Genomic DNA, 12,499 nt, shown 5'->3' with positions numbered 1-12,499 from the left:
ATAGGGAAAAGAATGTGGGGGGTGCAAATGTCATACGATTGGCAGTGATGCAAGTGTCAGGCTGACCTAGTACAATTATGGCTGGAGGAAGTTTGAAACAAGGTGCGAGAACACCTGGCTGTAAATAGCCTAATCCGATAGGTAACACCCATAGACTTGGCAGGCAGAATCAACAGTGGCATTTGGGACTAAGACAATTGGTGACACATAAGACCAAGGGATCTCGGATGTAATGAACCTTTCAGTTTCTGGACAGATTCGACAGTCAGAGAGGTTTCCCCTTTTTGCAATAGATTGGGAAATATGGATCAGGACACTGTCCTGAACAAGAGAGGAAGAAATTAAATAAGCAGCAAGAAAAAGGCATACAGGCCTGGTCTGGTCACCTTGGGAAAGCAGTCTCCTTTAGCTTCATCTGTTTCAACTTCCGGAATCTTTACTTTCAGGTCACCAGATGGTGTGTGTCCAGTCAGGGTTTGGCACTTGCTTAGATGTGATACCTGGATCCAAGAGCATATTCCTTGAAGTCTGGCAGCACAAGGGTTGGTTAACAGTCCCTGATAGGGCCTTTCCATGGGGCTGAAGTGTCCTTCTGGAGATATCTTTCCCAATGGTAAAATCTCTGGGCTGCAGATTATGACGATGCTTTCATCTCCCAAGAGCACATTGTGGAAGACTGTCCTACCCAAGTGTGATTATCCCCTATGGATTTGATTGGGCTTTTGCAAAACTGAAGTAGATCCCTTTTTACCAACTGTGGATCAAAGGACGCAGGGGGCAAGGTGTACTGGACATCCTGATACAAAAAAGAACAGATTCTCACTGAACTTATGCAAATATATTGTCATGAAAAAGAAGACTAATAAGAGTCTCAGAATTCTGGAGGGATCAGGTAAAGAAAAAAGGATAAATGCTTCAATCATTGGTACCAAATTATTTCAAGTTACAGACAGCTCTTTTAAAAGGAGAAGGGGAAAAGGGGGGAGGGTCCTTTAAATCTGGAAAACAAAGCATTAAAGCAATCAGTTTTCCATTAGAGTTTGAGAAATTCTTACCTAGTTCAATGTTATGATCTTAAAGTAATCGAAAACCTGTATTCTAGAGCACCTGTCAAATTCCCTTTTCATGAATCTCTTTGAAGAAGAAACACTTTTGTAGAAACATTTGTCGTAAAGGCATCAGAGTAAAACAATAACCGTAAAGGACAAACAACTTAAAAATGGCCACAATTAAAGACCTGATAAGAGTTCACAGACACTTACCAAAGAGACCAGTGATGCAACTGACAAGTAAATTTGCTTCATTTTGTGACATACATTTATTTTAACTAGTTATTAATGCATTTGAGAAATTAGTTACTATTAATGCTAGTATTAATGCATTTGACATACTAGTTATTAATGCATTTGACAAATTAGTTACTATTTTTTTAAAATTCAATTAATTAACATACAGTGTATTCTTAGTTTCAGAGGTAGAGTTCAGTGATTCATTAGTCGTATAGAACACCCAGTGCTCATTACATCAAGTGTCCTCCTTAATGCTCACCCCCGTTACCCCATCTTCCCGCCCCTCTCCCCTCCAGCAACCCTCAGTTTGTTTCCTATGGTTGAGAGTCTCTTATGGTTTGTCTCCCTTCTCTGACTATGTCTTGTTTTATTTTTCCCTCCCTTCCTCTATGCTCCTCTGTTTTGTTTCTTGAATTCCACGTATGAGTGAAGTCATATGATAATTGTCTTTCTCTGATTGACTTATTTCACTTAGCATAATACCCTCTTGTTCCATCCATGTCATTGTAAATGGCAAGATTTCATTTTTTGATAATATTCCATTATACATATACATATATATACACACACACATATATACACACATAACCACATCTTCTTTATCCGTGACATACATTTTAAAATTATGACTGATAACACTGTACCAGGACACATCAGAATTTTTTAAATTTTCGTGAAATTTATAGAACACGCATATTAACATACACCTATACAAACACAAAATAAAGAAGGCTTAGTATTCCTAATTGGACAATGCTTCCCATGTAATTTAACATACCAAATAAGCCTAATTAGTGTAATATCACTGTTTCTATAGAGAGAGAATGTTTGGAGCTGTTCCAGAGACCCACTAGAAATTCTTATGAGTTTGCAGCCAAAAAAATTTCATTTAAAATTTTAATTTTGAGAAGCTTGTCAAGAGTATCGAAAGGTTTGGACACTTGGGTAACAAAAGGGTTACAGAAAATTATAAAACAATACTTAATTATCTACTTACCCAAACTGACAAAAAGATTCCAAGTATAAATATAGATCACACAGCTGCAAAAGCTGTAACTTTCTGAATAGAGAACACTCAGCTTTTCTAAGTAATAAAAGATCTGATCAAGATAAAACATAGAGGGTGAGGGATGGGCTAGATGGGTGATGGGTACTAAGGAGGGCATTTATGATTATGAGCACTGGCTGTGAATATATTAAGTGATGAATCACTGAATTATACTCCTGAAACCAACATCACACTATATGTTAACTAACTAGAATTTAAATAAAAATTTGGGGGAAAAAATGCCAAAAAGAATAATAAAAAATAAAAAAGTCAAGTGACTTCCACAAAGGAAAAAAAAAAAGATAAAACACAGAATCTTTGTTTCCTAGGCAGATTACATTAAAAATAAAGAAACTTTGTTTACAATTTCTTATTAAGAACAGACCAATAATGTATCACTGTTATTCAACATGGTACTGGAAGTCCTAGTCTCAGCAATCAGAAAACAAAAAGAATTAAAAGGCATCCAAATGGGCAAGGAAGAAGGCAAACTTTCACTCTTTGCAGATGACATAATATTCTATATAGAAAACCCCAAAGACTCCACCAAAAAATTGTTAGAACTCATACATGAATTCAGCAAAGTCACAGGATATAAAATCAATGTACAGAAATCGATTGCATTTCTATACACTAATAATGAAGGAGCAGAAAGAGAAATCAAAGAATCGATCCCATTTATAATTGCACCAAAAACCGTAAGATACCTAGGAATAAACCTAACCAAAGAGGTGAAAGATCTGTACACTGAAAACTATAGAACACTTATGAAAGAAATTGAAGATGATACAAAGAGATGAAAAGCATTCCATGCTCATGGATTAGAAGAACAAATACTGCTAAAAAGTCTATACTACCCAAAGCAATCTACACATTCAATGCAATCCTAATAACACCAGCGTTTTTCACAGACCTACAACAAACAATCCTAAAATTTGTATGGAACCAGAACAGACCCTGAATAGCCAACTAATGTTGAAAAAGAAAAGCAAAGTGGGAGGCATCACGATCCCAGACTTCAAGCTCTATTACAAAGCTGTCATCATCAAGACAGTATGATACTGGCACAAAAGCAGACATAGATCCATGGAACAGAAGAGAGAACCCAGAAACGGACCCACAACTATATGGTCAACTCATCTTTGACAAAGCAGGAAAGAATATCCAGTGGAAAAAAGACAGCCTCTTCAATAAACAGTGTTGGGAAAACTGGACAGCAACATGCAGAAGAATGAAACTGGACCATTTTCTTACATCATACACAAACAAATTCAGAAAGACCTAAATGTGAGAAAGGAAATCATCAAAATCCTCGAGGAGAAAACAGGCAGCAACCTCTTTGACCTCGGCTGTGGCAACTTCTTAGTAGACACATCTCCGGAGGCAAGGGAAACAAAAGCAAAAATGAACTACTGGGACCTCATCAAGAGGTCACGGTGAAGAAAACAATCAACAACAATAAAAGGCAACTGAAAGAAAGGGAGAAGGTATTTGCAAATGACATATTGGATGAAGGGCTAGTATCCAGAATCTATAAAGAACTCATCAGAATCAACACCCAAAGAATAAAATAATCCAGTTAAAAAATGGGCAGAAGACATGAACAGACATTTCTCCAAAAAAGATATACAAATGGCTAAGACACATGAAAAGATGCTCAACATCACTCAGCATCAGGGAAATACAAATCAAAACCACAATGAGATATTACCTCACACCTGTCAGAATGGCTAAAATTAACAACTCAGGAAACAGATGTTAGCGAGGATGTGGAACACTTTTGCACTGTTGGTTGGAAAGCAAACTGGTGTAGCCACTCTGGAAAACAGTATGGAGTTTCTTCAAAAAGTTAAAAGTAGAACTACCCTATGACTCAGCAATCACACCACAAGGTATTTATCCAAAGGATACAAAAATGCTGATTTGAAGGGGCACATGCACCCCAATGTTTATAACAGCACTATCAACAATAGCCAAATTACGGAAAGGGCCCAAATGTCCATTGACTGATGAATGGACAAAAAAGATGTGGTATATGGGGGCACTGGGCAGCTCAGCTGGCTAAGCGTCCGACTCTTGATTTCCTCTTGATTTTGGCTCGGGTCATGATCTCAGGGTCATGAGATGGAGACCCGTGTTGGGCTCCGTGCTGGGTACAGAGCCTGCTTAAGAGTCTCTCTCTTTCTTGCCCTTTGCCCCAATCCCGCCCCCCTCTATCTTAAATAAATTGTAGTATATATACAATGGAATATTACTCAGCCATCAAAAAGAATGAAATCTTGCCATTTGCAAGTACAAGGATGGAACTAGAGCATATTATGCTAAGCAAAATAAGTCAGTCAGAGAAAGACAAATATCATATGATTTCACTCCTATGTGGAATTTAAGAAACAAAACAGATGAACATAGGGGAAAGGAAGGAAAAATAAGATAAAAACAGAGGAGGAGGCAAACCATAAGAGACTCTTAATTGTAGAGAACAAACTGAGGGTTGCTGGAGGGCAGGTGGGTGGGGGGGGACAGGCAAAATGGGTAATGGGCATTAAGGAGGCACTGGTTGGGATGAGCACTGGGTGTTTTATGTAAGTGATGAATCACTAAATTCTACTCCTGAAATCAATACTATACTTTATGTTAACTAACTTGAATTAAAAAAAAAAAAAAAGGAACAGACCAATAATGTAATAAACCTTTTCCTTTTAACAGAGACAAAAAACCACAAATTTTAGTTTTGTACCAGGATACTTTTGGTTTTTATTTTTTTTAAAGATTTATTTATTTGAGAGAGAGAGAAATAGTGAGCAAGGGAAGGGGCAAAGGAGAGAATATCCAAGCAGACTCCCAGTGAGTGTGGAGCCCAATGTGGGGCTTGATCTCATGAGGCATGAGATCAGGACCTGAGCCAAAACCAAGAGTTGGATGCTTAATGGACTGGGCCACCAGGGCACCCCAGGATACTTTTGATTTATTAAAACTCATTTTTAAATGAATTCATTTTAATCTTAGCCAGCTTGATTACATATAAAATACCTTTCCCAAGATCCCTTTTCCACAAACCTTCTACAACTTTCTTTGTCCACTTCAGTTTGCCCTTTGCTCTTTCCCTTTCCAAAATAGCCAGTTTTCCTTTAGGATAAAAATCACTTTTGGGGAGCCTGGGTGGCTCAGTCATTAAGCGTCTGCCTTTGCCTCAGGTCATGGTCCCAGGGTCCTGGGATCAAGCCCCACATCGGGCTCCCTGCTCTGCGGGGAGCCTGCTTCTCCCTCTCCCACTCCCCCTGCTTGTGTTCCCTCTCTAGCTGTGTCTCTGTCAAGTAAATAAATAAAATCTTTTAATAAAAAAAAAAAATCACTTCATTTTCCTCATCAAAATACATGTCCATTCCTCCCTTCTTTTACCAAAATCTCACATCCTACTTTCTTTGCACACTTTTCATTTACAGTTGTTTTCTTTCATGCTTATTGTTTCTAACCGTTGTATTCTTACATGTATTTAGCATTCTTAATCCTTAGAATCCTTAATTCCCAGCAAAAACTAAAATGTAAGCAACTGTGGACTGGCAAATTTATGAGCACATTTTATTATTTCTAGAGAAATATAATTATGAGAAACATTTTATTATTTCTAGAACCATGTGCTTTTCTCATAGAACATTTTATCAGCATGGCATGAAGTGTGTTCACTAACAGACCAAAGTACCTTTAGTTTCTCTGTAATAAGAAGCCAAAACTGGATAAATCTATGTTCAGTAATGTTTTAGGATTTTATCTTGTTTAAAAAATTATCCAGATATTCAATGAAATTCCATCATTTAATTTAACTCAGCAAAACTCTCAAGTTTGGAGTTACCAAAAAAGATCTGGGGAAGCTATTTTTAACCACACATGCCATAAAAACATAATTACTGCACTTAAAAACTCTTATCCCATTTTTGTTTATCTAGTCATCTTGTTCCCACCAATTATGTTTAGATCACTCACAAAAACTTCATGAGACATTAGACAATGCCAGCCATCATCTTAAGCAAATTTTCTTGCTGACAGATTTTGCAATAGAGATAGCATAAACTTTGACTAATAAACCCAGGTAGAATCAAAGTTGTATGTTTGCATTATAGTCAATGTTGTAATTCTAAGACATGTCTGTTTTAATTAAACCAACAAACTAGCTTTTATTTACTGATTATCCCAGAACATGTGAACCCAAAAAACATCTGGGTTAGTTTACTTAATTTATACGTGCACTTATTTTTCTTTAAGCCAATTAGAGCTCTTTACAAATTAATTTTGGCAATACTATCTAAGTAGAAAAATACAGACATACGTAGACATACATAAACAAACACAGAGCTCTTAAGAGCTTTTGTTTAAAAAAAAAAACAAAAAACAGGGCACCTGGGTGGCTCAGTTGGTTGGGTGTCTGTCTTCGGCTCAGGTCATGATCCCAGAATTCGGGGATCAAGCCCCACATCAGGCTCCCTGCTCAGTGGGGAGTCTGCTTCTCCCTCTCCTGCTCCCCCTGCTTATGCTCTGTCAAATAAAATCTTAAAAATAAAAATTTAAAAATAAAACAAAAACAAAAAACCTTAGCCATGTCTCAAGTACAAAACTCAAAAGAATAACTGGATCCAAACTACGTTTCTGGAAGACAGATTAAGTTAAGGTTAGCTGATGGCCAACGTTTGTTTTGTTTTTTAAGGAAAGATTTTTTACTTTCATGCAGTTAAGGATCCTTTTTAGAGCTATTTTTAAATCATTTTGTCTTTCAGAAACTTCTGCATACCAAAGAATGCACTCCATTGTCTCTGAGAGGGTTGGGATCCTCTCTTTTTAAGGGTGTCCCTTAAGGTGGATTTATTTAAGTCAAAGTTTCCCCAGAATGGCCATTACAATTCCAAATTATCCGTAAGTTTGCCTATTTTCTCACAAAGGCCAAGAAACTGGTCCAAGGACTAGGGCAAACCCATCTTGCCTTTAGATTCCCTAAAGTGTCTTAACTACAAGGGACCCTATTTTCTAACAGCTGTTCTGAAATACCGGGAATCATGTGTTTCCCCCTTTTGAACAGGATAGGTTACTTACCAGGAAGGTGCAGCAAACAGAAACAAGACAAACAAAAACCAAAGAGTGCTCAACAGGTAGGGTGGTGCCTTCATAAAAACAAAAACAGATATCAAATAAAGTCAGAGAACTCAACCAAGGGAGAGAGCTTGAATCGGAGAGATTTACCCAACCGAAGAAAAAAGAAACAGAAGAAAAAAGACGAGTCAGGGAAGTGCAGAGCACAGGGCTCAAGTGGGTACTGCACACGGTTCTGAGGGTTGTTAGGTCCTCAGGGGTTCATCTCCTTCAGATCCCACTTCTGATCACCAAGTAATTAAACTTTAAAAATAAAACAGCAAGTTATTTTACCAGCAAAATGAGTTTATTCAGGAATAGCAGAGGAATGGCAATTCAGGACATGCAAGCTATAGCAAACCATAGGCAAAGTCTGCAGAACAAGGGAGAGGAACGTTCCTTTATAGAGAAAAAGGAGGAAGTTGGGAGGGGCTGCTTTGAATGAAAGTCTATTGGAGGAAAACAAGAATTTAGGGTGGTGATGGTTACTTACTGGCTGAACTGTGGCAGTTTCTCATTGGCTAGGCTATTGCTGAGCTAGAAAATCTTCCTCCTGCTGGAGCAATAAAGTGAACTTTTTCTGGCATAGGAATGAAGTAAGCTGTGATGGAAAATTCATGTGTGGGCACGCTCCCCCCTACAGGGCTTCCCAACTCCATTCTAAGTAAAATTTCCCTTTATTAATTTTCACACATCCAACAGGAGCAGAATACACATTCTTCTCAAGCATACACAGAAAATTCTCCAGGATAGATCATATGTTAGGCCACAAAACAAGTCAAGAAATTTAAGACGACTGAAATCATATCAACCACAGTGGTATAAAACTAGAAATCAATTATAAGAATAAAGCTGGAAAATACACAAATACATAGAAATTAAACTGTTTAATGATTTTATTTATTTGACAGAGAGAGACACAGTGAGAGAGGGAACACAAGCTGGGGGAGTGGGAGAGGGAGAAGCAGGCTTCCCGTGGAGCAGGGAGCCTGACACAGGGCTCGATCCCAGGACCCAGGATCATGACCTGAGCCGAAGGCAGACACTTAACGACTGAGCCACCCAGGCGCCCCTAAACAACATGTTCTTGACCAACAAATGGGTCAAAGAAAGAGAAACAGAAAAACATCTTGAGACAAACGAAAAAGGAAACATACCAACACTTACGGGATGCAGCAAACGCTCTTCTAAGAGGGAAGTTTATAGCAGTAAATGCCTACATTAGGAAACAAGAAAGAGCTCGAATACAAAACCTACCTTTACATCTCAAGGAACTACAAAAAGAAAAACTAAGCCCAAAACTAGCAGAAAGAAGGAAATACAAAGATCAGAGCAGAAATGAATGAACTAGAAATGAAAAAGACAATAGATCAATGCAACTAAGAGCTGGGTTTTCTGAAAAGATAAGCAAAACCCTTGGCTAGATTAATCAAGAAAAAAAAAGACTCAAATAAAAATATAAATAAGAGACATTACAACTGATACCACACAAGTATTATTATGAGCAATTATACCCCAACAAACTGGATGACCTATAAGAAATGGATAAATTCCTACAAATCTACAACCTACCAAAACTGAACCATGAATAGAAAAATCTGAAGAGACTGGGGTGCCTGGGTGGCTCAGTCAATTAAGCGTCTGCCTTCAGCTCAGGTCATGATCCTGGGGTCCTGGGATTGAGTCCCACATCTGGCTCCCTGCTCAGTGAGAAGTCTACTTCTCCCTCTGTCCACCACCCCTGCCTCGAGCTAGTGTGTGCTCTCTCTCTCTCTCAGATGAATAAAATCTTAAGAAAAAAAGAAAAGAAAATCTGAAGAGACCAATTACTAGTAAGGTGATCAAATCAGTAATCAAAACTCTCTCCACAAAAAAAAGTCCAGGACCAGATGGCTTCACTGGTGAATTCTACTGAACATTTCCTTTTTTTTTTTTAAAGATTTTATCTATTTGACAGAGAGAGAGACAGCTAGAGAGGGAACACAAGAACACAAGCAGGGGGAGCGGGAGAGGGAGAAGCAGGTTCCTGGTTGAGCAAGGAGCCCGATGCGGGGCTCAATCCCAGGACCCCGGGATCATGACCTGAGCCGAAGGCAGACGCCCAATGACTGAGCCACCCAGGCGCCCCTCTACTAAACATTTCCTAAAGAATTAACTCCAATTCTTCTCAAACTCTTCAAAAAAAAAAAAAAAGGGGGGGGTTCCAGGGAATACTTCCAAACTCATTTTACAAAGCATTAACCTGATACAAAATTAGATAAGGACTTTATAGGAAAATAAAATTACAGGTCAACATCCCTAACAAACATAGATGCAAAAAATCCTCAACCAAATATTAGCAAACTGAATTCAACAGTACATTAGAAGGATTACACACCATGATCAAGTGGAATTTATTCTAAGGATTCAAGGATCTGGAAGTCAATCCATGTTCTACAACACATTAACAAAATGAAGGATAAAAATCATATAATCATTCCATTAGATGCAGAAAATGCATTTCACAAATTCAACATCCTTTCATGATAAAAACTCTCAGCAAACTGAGTATAGAGGGAACATGTCTCAACACAATAAAGGCCATATACAACAAGCCTACAGCTAATACACTCACCAACGGAAAGCTGAAAGTTTTTCCTTTAAGATCAGGAACAAGACAAGAATGCTTACTCTCTTTCTTTTTTTAAAGATTTTATTTATTTATTTGACAGAGAGAGACACAGAAAGAGCAGGAACACAAGCAGGGGGAGTGGGAGAGGGAGAAGCAGGCATCCCGCGGAGCAGGGAGCCTGTGGGGCTCGATCCCAGGACCCTGGGATCGTGACCTGAGCCGAAGGCAGACGCTTAAGGACTGAGCCACCCAGGCGCCCCAAGAATGCTTACTCTTGACACTTTTATTCAACACAGTACTTGAAGACCAAGCCAGAGCAATTAGACAAGGAAGAGAAAAGCTGTCCAAATCAAAAAGTAGTGGTAAAATGGTATCTATCTGCAGATGACATATTATATATAGAAAACCCTAAAGATTTACTAAAATGCCATTAAAACCAAGAAATGAATTCAGTAAAGCTGCAGGATGGAAAATCAATATACAGAAATCAGTTGTGTTTCTATACACTCATAATGAAGCATCAGAAGAGAAGTTAAGAAAACAGGACCATTTACAATAGCATCAAAAAGAATACTTAGGAAAAAATTTAACCAAAGCAATGAAAGATCTGAAAACCATAAGACGTTGAAGAAACTGAAGATACAAATAAATGGAAAGATATTCCATGTTCGTGGACTGGAAGAATATTGTTAAAATGTTCATACTCCCCAAAGTGATTGACCTATTTAATGCAATCCCTGTCAAAATTCCCAAAGCATTCTTTCACAGAAATATAAAGATCATAAAATTTGTATGAAACCACAAAATAAAATAAATAAAACTCCAAATAGCTAAAGCAATCTTAAGAATGAACTCAGCTGGAAGCATCACACTTCCAGATTTCAAACTATAGTACAAAGCTATAATAATGAAAATAGTGTGGTACTGGTATAAAAACAGACACCTAGATCATGAGTGTTCTGAAACACTATAAGAGAGCCCAGAAATAAACGCATTCATATATGATCAGTTAATTTACAACAGATGGGCCAAGAATATACAAGGATATATAGAGGAAAGGGGAAGAGACTACAATAAATGGTATTAGGAAAACTGAATAGGCACATACAAAAGAATGAAACTGGATCCCTACCTTATACCACACATAAAAAGCAATTCCAAATGGATTAAAGACTTGAACATAAGACCTGAACTGTAAAATTCCTGGGCGATAACATAGCGGGTAAGCTCTTTGGCATCAGTCTTGGCAATGATTTTTTGGATTTGACACAAGAATGAAAGGCAACAAAAGCAAAGATAAACAAGTGAGATTACATCAAATTAAAAATCTTCTGCACAGCAAAGGGCACCATCAACAAAGTGAAAAGGCAACCTGTCCAAGTGGAAGAAAGTATTTGCAAACCATGTATCTGATAAAGGGTTAATATCCAAAATATATAAAGAACTCATATGACTGAAGAGCAAAAAACATTCCAATTTGAAAAATCGACAGAGGAACTTTTTTTTTTTTTTTTTTTTAAGATTTTACTTATTTAAGTAATCTCTAACACCCAATCTGGGGCTTGAACTTACAACTCTGAGATCAAGAGTCACATGCTCCACTGACTGAGCTTGCCAGGCGCCCCTGAACAGACATTTTTCCAAAGACAGCATACAGGTACGTGAAAAGGTGCTCAACATCACTAATCGTCAGTGAAATGCAAATCAAAACCACAATGAGACATCATGTCACACCAGTTAGGATGGTAACCATCAAAAAGAAAAGAGATAACAAGTGTTGGTGAGGTTGTGCACTGTTGGTGGGAATATAAATTGGTGCAGCCACTGTGGTTAAGAGTATGGAGTTTCCTCAAAAAATTAAAAAGTAGAAGTACCCCATGATCCAGCAATCCCACTTCTGGGTACTTAACCAAAGGAAATGAGAACAGGTTCTTGAAGAACTATCTGGACTGCCATGTTCACTGCAGTATTATTCACAATAGTCAAGCTCTGGAAACTTAAGTGACCATCAAGGAGGGATGGATTAGTAAAGATGATGTGGTATATATAGTATATATACATACACACCACCTACACAATGGAATATTATTGAGCCATGAGAAAGAAGGCATCCTGCTCTTTGCAACAATACTTTGAGGGCATAATGCTAAGTGAAATAAGGCAGAGAAATACAAATACTGTATGTTCTCACTTACACAGGAAATCTTAAAAAGGTGAACTAGAAACAGACTAAACTGGTGGTTACCAGGAGCTGGGGAGTGGGGAAGAGGTGTTGGTCAAAGAGCACACACTTCCAGTTACAAGCAGAGTAAATTCAGAAAATCTCATGTACAGCATAGTGATTACAGTGAATAATATTGTCTCATACTTGAAAGTTGCTAAGTTCTTACCCGTAAGTGGTGATTTTGTGACATGATGCAGGTGTTTGCTAAT

Source organism: Mirounga angustirostris, unplaced genomic scaffold (assembly GCF_029215605.1).
Source record: "Mirounga angustirostris isolate CCGP_5_RB_7025 unplaced genomic scaffold, mMirAng1.0.hap1 SCAF_11, whole genome shotgun sequence".
NCBI lineage: Eukaryota > Metazoa > Chordata > Mammalia > Carnivora > Phocidae > Mirounga > Mirounga angustirostris.
This window is presented reverse-complemented; position numbering follows the sequence as displayed.